The sequence below is a fragment of the Patiria miniata genome, unplaced genomic scaffold (assembly GCF_015706575.1).
Source record: "Patiria miniata isolate m_02_andy unplaced genomic scaffold, ASM1570657v1 HiC_scaffold_20, whole genome shotgun sequence".
Lineage (NCBI taxonomy): Eukaryota > Metazoa > Echinodermata > Asteroidea > Valvatida > Asterinidae > Patiria > Patiria miniata.
The window spans coordinates 31,782,544-31,791,188 of NW_024037059.1; positions in this window are offsets into that span (position 1 = coordinate 31,782,544).

Sequence of the window (8,645 nt, forward strand, 5' to 3'; positions counted from 1 at the left end):
AAGCTGCAGTTTACACCGTAAAGCTATAAAGCTCACTGTACACACTTGTATCTGGCTATATTGATGCGCCGATGGGGTAGTATTATCGTGCAGACCTTTAAGTTGTAAACAATCTCCACAGCAACTTCTGAGATTCGAATTTTGGCATGTTTGGCGTTGCATGCGTTGGTTCTTTAACGGGTTCCCGGTTGCTGTGCTACCCGTAAATGCACATTCCTTTGACCATTACAAGTCCAATACAAAGTAAATCACTCCCAAGCAAAATCGGTTAAACAGTTACAAACTGTATTAGCCACAGTTCATTTTGACTACACCGTTTTAAAGACACTGGCGAGGGAGTAGTTTTAGTTTAAGACTGTATTTGGATTTGATTTCCCTAAGGTTACAGACCAGTAAATAAACTTCCATAGACCCCAATGGTCAATGCTCCCACTTCAGAAATTCGGGGAAATTACTCGCAACTCTCCAAGGTGTTCGAGACACACATCAAGTTAAAGCTTACTTCATCATCTTTCATTTTCTTTTCAATTTTCGGGGGATCAACTGATGACTTTTAGGAGGAATTTCTATCCGAAGATGATCAGCCCTGAAAATAGTCCTGAAGCCCATCGCCATTTTGAAAAACGGTGCCTACACTCCATTGCAAAATAGAGCGCTTTAAGGGCCCCAATTTCATCCAAATTGAACGGAACTACAAGTTCACAGTCCTGTGCACGGCTTCCACCCATATTTTTTTACAAACCCTCAAGTTCATGGCCCACAGCATGCTCAAATACTGAAGATTTTGAGGGCATGCAAATCGTGATTTGGCCGGCGTAGGCAATTTCGGACCGATTTACTGGTCTGCCACCCTAATAGTCCGAGAGCTCAGTGAGATTTAATTAGAATATCGCGGCTATCGCGTACATAAAGGTTTGATGGTGGCAGCGAGTAGGTGGGGGTGTCCAACCTTCAAAACCGTCATTCTTAAGTGTCGCACCCTGTGCGTTTGGGCGGGGGCACCGCCGGGCTCTACCTGTGCGTTTGGGCGAGGGCGGCACCGCCGGGGTCTACCCAATGTTCCCCACTACCGATGTTCCCCGAAATCCTTAGGATTAGGGTTAGGGTTAGGAATAGGAATATGTGCAGTCGGAACATAGGTGTGTCAGAGGTGTATAACCGCCGCCAGTATAGTCATGTATCTTGACTGTTTCTAATATTGTTAACGTCATCCGGGAATAATGTACTAAATGAATCAAATTAGAATGAAACAAGAATAAAATGCAGAGTTAGACACAAGTATTTAATCAGAAACAGAAATGTTTAACCGTCAAATTCACTTGGTACAAACAGAATGTATGAAATACTCTACAGGGTGAGCAAAAAAACAAAAACGAAACCCAAATATCGGGACCATTGTTTTTAGTGAAATTCTGCATGTAGCACTTTCAAAATCTAGTAAATGAAAGTCCAATTACTAAGCTTTCTTTTAGTATAAGAATCATTCCAATCACTCATGTACTTTTCAAGTGACAGAATTTTTAAAAACAAACACCGTTTTAAACTTCTGTCCACGGATCACAAAAAAAGATAAGTGTTCTCTCAGCAAAACCCAAACCTTTCGTTTAGGCCTACTGAAAAAACAACCTGTTTTGTGACAAAAGTTTTATACGGTGTTGGTGTTTAAAATTCCGTAACTTGAAATGAAAAAAAAAGTACATGAGTGATTTGAATGATTCTCTACGAAAAGAAAGCTTATTAATTGGGTTTTCATATCCTAGATTTTGTTAGTGCTGCATGCAGAACTGCACTAAAAAAATGGTTCCGACATTAAGGTATTGGGGGTATTTTTTGCTCACCCTGTGAAACATTTTAAACATAATCCCTTTAAACATAATCCGGTAATTTTGAAATATCAGGAAAGAATCATTTTGAAATTATAATTTTGAAATATTCGATACTGAAAGACACCATTCTTTTAGCTTTACACCTTTTGGAGTATTATCTAATACAGACTCAACTACTTTCTTAATTATCTGATCAATCTAATAATTCACTTTTTAATGCCAGTCTCATTCCGAGTATTTAACTTGTTAAAGTCATGAAGCCTGATGTACACTTCACAAAGTCAGATACATGCATTGTGCCTTTGCAGACATCCCTTTTATCAATGTACATAGGCTATATACTATATGTCAAAAGATCATGTAAACAAGGCATGACAAATTTTATGGAGCAAGTTTCACCCAAACTCGTCCCCAGGGTGTCGAATAGTACGCGCCCATCACTACCTGCTCTCGCACCCTGGTATTGGATCATTTGCATATGCAAGATTTTTGAACACGTATGCAAATGAGGGACAGTCTGGTGCCTGGATATGCGTTATATTAGCGTTTGTTTTTGTATGCGGTGTCTGGGGTATAAAAAATAGAGTCAATTCGTCGCAGCGCGAGCACGGCGTGAGTTACGAAAACTCGATATTTAAAATTAAACTGTAACGACCGTATCGAGACAACATGCAGTATCATATTTCATATTAATATGAGCAAATTGGAAAAGGAAATTAGTATTTTCGAGAAGGCGTGGACGAATGATCGCGAGAACACGTACTACACGTTGTGAATAACACCACCAAGTACACGATAAAAATCAATTACTAGCCAATTGCGGTATCGAATCAGGATACAGGAAGAAAGTTTTCTATCCAGGGCTTACTATTGGAAACGAGGTTGGAAATAGCTTTGTGCAAGAGGGTGATATTCAAACGCCATACGAAAAATAATATTTAGAAATACTCGCTTTCAGAATGTCAATGCAGCATTGGAGACGGTGGCGAAAGGCGCGTGCCCCGGCAGAAAGCTTCTGAAGGAATGCAGGATCACCCCTGATGTCATTGCACACCTCTTCCATCGCGTGTTGCGCCCAATGATCTAGGAGGTGTGCAATTACATCACAGGTGATCCCGCATTCCTTCAAAAGCTTTTGGTCGCAGCACGCGCCTTCCGCCACCATCTCCAGCGCTGTATCGACAATGGAGAACGCCAAGTCGAAAGTGGCAAATTCTAAAAGTTAGTATTTTTTCGCATGGCGTTTAAATCTCACCCTCTTGCACAAAGCTGATGAAACTCGTTCCATTAAATTCGCCATGTGTTGTTTACATGATCTAGAATTTTGTTTTAATTTCATTGATAACCAACAGAGTTATTTAGGATCAAAAGTAGGACATGTTTTTTTCGACACGTATAGTACTTCACCTATAGTGTCTCTTTGACGAAGTAGGGGACTGAATAATAACAGCACAAGATTAGAGACCCTGGCATGAATTTTACACTGGAGCATAATTATTTGTAGCAAATATTCCTGCCTCTGAAGTGGGTACAAACTACGAGACATCCCTTTTTAGCAAAATTTTTCAAAAGTGCACTTTTTAACATTTAAATAATAGCTTCGCTCGTACCCACCGCCCTGCAAACAGGATACTCAGATGAATTCACGCTCTGATTGGTTGGATTTTGCGTGACCAGTGACCTACGCGTCATCACTGTCATGACTCTGCAAGGTTTGAAACGGCCGTTAATTAGACTGATTCGTTACTCTTTTATTCCAGTTTAGAGATGTGGGGGTATTTTCGTTGAAAAGCGTAATAATGTAGAAAATTCTGTAAAACTTATCTGTGTTGTAAATTTACAATTCCCGTCACTTGCTCAGGCTCCGTTTCGAATCACGAACGGTCGGATTGCATTATGCGACGCTCAAAATTTTGTCCACATGGTGGTCCGCAATGAATTATGAAACAGAAATCACATCCGGTATGGAACGTGTGCATTTCTATAGAAAGTTTTCGGATAGCATTTGCGCGCATTGTCTAACTGCGGTCTTGAACAGCTGCAGCCAGATGCTTTATACATAGGTCACAGGCCACTTCGTTCACAAGATTCTGTGAAGCTCATCAGTATCCCAGCGCCCTGTTTGCAGGGCGGGGGGTACGAGCGAAAAAAAAATAGCATGCTTTTCCTGACATCTGAGGGGGCTGATGCTGTGATGTCACTTTAGGAACAAACTCTTCAGATTAAAGCTGTAGTCCATCATTTGCAGCTATCCGAAAAGTAACTGGTGTAATTATTGTTAAAAAAAACATACTTGGTTGAAAGATAGTAAGGGGACTAAACTCCCTGTGAAATTATTCTTTCTGGCAAGCTGTCATTTTGAAGTAATCAACGAAAGAAGGCCTTTCCATGGTGCTTCTAAAGACGCACTTTAGGACATTTAAATTAGTAGGCCTAGTTTGTTTTGTTATTCGGCGAAGGCACGACGCACACGCACGCGCGGTTGCTATAATTCGTCGGATCCATAGTGCGCAACATCGCGTAGCTGCAATCGGCTCAGTGACAATGTGTCTCGGACGCTGAATTCAGGCCCAATTCAAAACACGATTCAGCAACTTTTGATTTGAAATTGAAATCCTAGAATGCTGTTTTTCTCAGAATATACAGCAGAAGCTGAGCTGAAACTTCATCAGGTAAGTTGTTCAGTACCCTTCTATAGATTTTGAGCACTTTTGTTACTTCAAACGAACAAAATGCACAAATTACAAATGATGGACTATATCTTTAAGGTTTTCTGTTCAAATTGTAAATCCAGAAGTCTGCTTATAATATACTGAAAACATTTGTGTATCAAGTTTTGTCAAATTGCTTCTGTCGTATACTGGAACAACAATGAACCACAGAAAACAGAAAAATAACCACAGAAAACCCCTAAAAGTCCGGTGACCTTTAACACTGAAAATTCTGCCTTGAATGACTTCACAGTTTTGCTCATGAGTATGGAAGTCATTAGCATAAAAACCAAAAAGGCACCAAAACGCCCTGAAAATGGCAAAATGAAGATAACAATTAATGTTATACAACACTAAGTTACATTTCAAGGATTGCATTTTAAAAGAAGTATTCCAACACATAGGCCATTTGAGACTATAGATCATAAAGAATTATGATAATCTATGCTCCATCAGTCCCTTCCTGTCATGATATTTTGCTGTTTGGTTTACGTCACACACAACATATCTACGTTAATAAACAGTATGTTACAATTCATCTTTTTTAGGCCTATTTACACTAATTGACACTGAGTCGACAAGCTTTCAAAATGTTTCTCACTCGTACCAGCTACTGATCCATGTTTGCACCCAACCCTCTATGGACAGAGTTTGTAATTCAAATATTTGGGCGACTCGCAATGAAGACTTCCGTGTGCGCTTGACACGTGCACACGTAACATTGGTACATTTTATCATACTTGAATGGTATTTGATCTATCGATCCACAATTCTTTGCGGTGTCAGCGTTACCTTCACGAGACATGCGAGACTTTGTGGTAAGCTATCACCAGCGCCATTGGATCGCAAACTTCCTATACAGGGTGTATAAAAAAGGTAATCCAAAAATACTTGGCTAACATGTAAAGTTATGTATGCACCAAAATCTCTATCATACCCCTTTTAGGCCAAACAAAAAATAATAGTCGGTCTCTGGTCAGTGCATGCGTCGATTTTAATCATGCGCGTCAATCTTTTTTTCTTAAAAAAAAATGTTCCGCAGTAGCTCTATAACAGCGCCCTCTATTGCCGCATCTCCTCAAATGTTTGTACCAAAGAGAACCAGGGAATGGGAAATTGCACCAAGGCAAATGATGGAGGGCACCAAGGCAAATTATGGAGGACACCAATTTACATGAGCACACCAAAAAGCAAAACAGTCACTCACCTTGTCTGTACAATCAAAGCTTTAAAAAAAACAAAAACAAAAACAAAAAACAAAAAAGCCGCGTCGCCGCATCAATTCCGGAACTTTGGTCTGACCAGAGACCGAGTATTTTTTTTCTGTTGGCCTTAACGCGCTGTCCACAGCGACAGCGCATTCTTCCGACAGTTTAATTAGCCACTTATTCAGCAAACTTAAAAAAAAACCAGGGATTTGACATTTGTTTTGAAATCAGTGGTGCTCGGTCAGTCATGACTGAAGAAATGCAGATAAGATATCAGTTTCAAAGTAATGAACTAACCTGGAGCCACTTGGACAGTGGTCAAGTAGTTCATAACATTTTACATATTAACCCATTATTTTTGGATTACCTTTCTCTTGATACACCCTGTATAACTTGTTTGAAACTTTACTTATGAATAGTCCGCGTTTGCTAAAAAGAATTCAAGCTAGTCTAATTAAACTTATATATTTTGCCCAAAGGTTGATAGCAATTAAACGAACGCTTCACTAAAAAAAACAACCTAAGTCAGGGGCGGATCCAGGATTTTTTGCAGGGGGGGGGGGTTTCACAGCAAATCAATGCTGAAATGGAGACAGGATTTTTTCTCCGGACACTTGGCCCATAATACCCACTTAATCCAGCTGGCTTTGTTTGAATTTTGTGCACGGCGGACGGGGTGTCAGAGCAGGGAGGGTTTATGGAGCCCGGGGAGGGACAGGGTGGAATTTTTTTTTTGTAATTTGCTAATTCGTTCGCACGAATTGCTAACTCGTTCGCACGAATTACTAATTCGTTCGCACGAATTACTAACTCGTTCGCACGAATTGCTATTTCGTTCGCACGAATTGCTATTTCGTTCGCACGAATTGCTATTTCGTTCGCACGAATTACTAACTCGTTCGCACGAATTGCTATTTCGTTCGCACGAATTGCTATTTCGTTCGCACGAATTGCTATTTCGTTCGCACGAATTGCTAATTCGTTCCCACGAATTGCTATTTCGTTCGCACGATTTCCCATTTCGTGGGAACGAATTGCTAACTCGTGCATCCGGGAACGCGTTAGTAATTCGTGGGAACGAATTGGTAATTCGTGGGAACGAATTAGCAATTCGTGGGAACGAATCAATTCGTGGGAACGAATTAGCAATTCGTGGGAACGAAAAAGCAATTCGTGCGAACGAAAGAGCAATTCGTGCGAACGAAATAGCAATTCGTGCGCACGAATTAGCAATTCGTGCGAACGAATTAGTAATTCGTGGGAACGAATTGGCAAATTACAAAAAACAATTCCACCCTGTCCCTCCCCGGGCTTCATAAGGGTTCACTTAAGGGCTCACATAATTTTTAATGTATCTCTAGTGGAAAAACTTGTGGTTGCCCCCCGCCCCGTTGGATCCACGCCTGTAAATCCTTACACGACGGTTTTTTTCTTATTTAAAATCAAAATGTAAATTATATCCAGAAAGGTTTGGAATGCATCAATAGTTTGGATAGGAAATTTTATTTTCACTACACAAAAACTTAGAATATTGGAAATATATACACAGGCATCTTAGCTCAAAGTATGTCTTTGTATGGAAGCAAATATGTACAGGCATGCACAATACTATACATAACAAGAACAGTATCTCGCGTTATGTAACCGACGAACGATACTTTTTCACATTTAATCCGTGACTCTATCTGAGAAAAAGGAGAAAACATAATGCATAAACATAATGCAGCATTTTGCGCATTATACGGATAAAGCAAATTTACATGAGTTTAAAATGTGCCCATTCTCATCGAAACACGGATTTAACGAATTCGATTTCTTTTCACCCGACCAATTTTTAACTTGTGTGTTTATTTTTAAAAAAAAACATTGATCTTCTTACTCTCATCAGCCTGAAAAGGGGGCATTTATACTTGTGCACACGAACAGATTCTCCCAGGACCTTGGCTTTTTAGTGTGACTATTACAATTTACAGACTCCATCTTCATATTTAGCTGATTTTACAATATATTGTAAGTTACACGGACTCGGCTATAGCAGTTTAAGGTGGTATAGCAATTAAAGGGGCACATCGTCTTGGATTGGATCGATAGCTCTAAAACGCTTTCCATATATACGAAATGCGAAAGCACTACCATTTAATACATTACACAACTTAACCTTCAACATTGCGGTTTTCGTGTAATTATCGGGAGAAAGAAATCCGGGGTATATACAATTTGGCTCTTAAACTAGGAGCACTTGCGGAAAATGCTGTATTGCGTGATGCAGTGAGGATGAGGTTGCAAATTGATGGGCAGAAATTGACATGATTTCTCCATGTGCGACAAGGTTTTTTTTAGTTATTCTTTATGCTAATTTTCTTTCCCTGTATATCAAAACGATTTTGCAGACAAAAACGATGAGGGGGGAATACTCTCATGACATATTCACAACCCATCCCCCCTCTATTAGGGGCCATTCAGAATTTTCAGTGTTTTAAAATTTCGACTTTTTTTCCAAATTAGTTTGACCCACCCACCCACCCCTAATTTCGATTAATAAAAAACTGAACATGTACATGTACATGCACTTGCATGTACATATACTTGAACATGAACATGTATACCCATGTACATGTGTGTGTCTAATTCAGTGACGGCGTGAAGTTGTCGGTCTTCCTCTTTTGCACTGGTGACCTTCAGTTTTCGTGTGTTTTGCCAGCTGATATGCTGTTGGGAATGACAGGTTGCAGTTTTGGAAGCCACAAAGATGACCGTGGTTTTGTCGTTTTCTGGATGAGGTGGATGACATGTGACATACGAGGTTGTGCCTGTCACGCGAGGTAGCTGAGAAAAACATTCACTCGTACCCCCCTCCCCCCTGTTTGCAGGGCGGGGGGGTACGAGCGAAAGAAAAACAT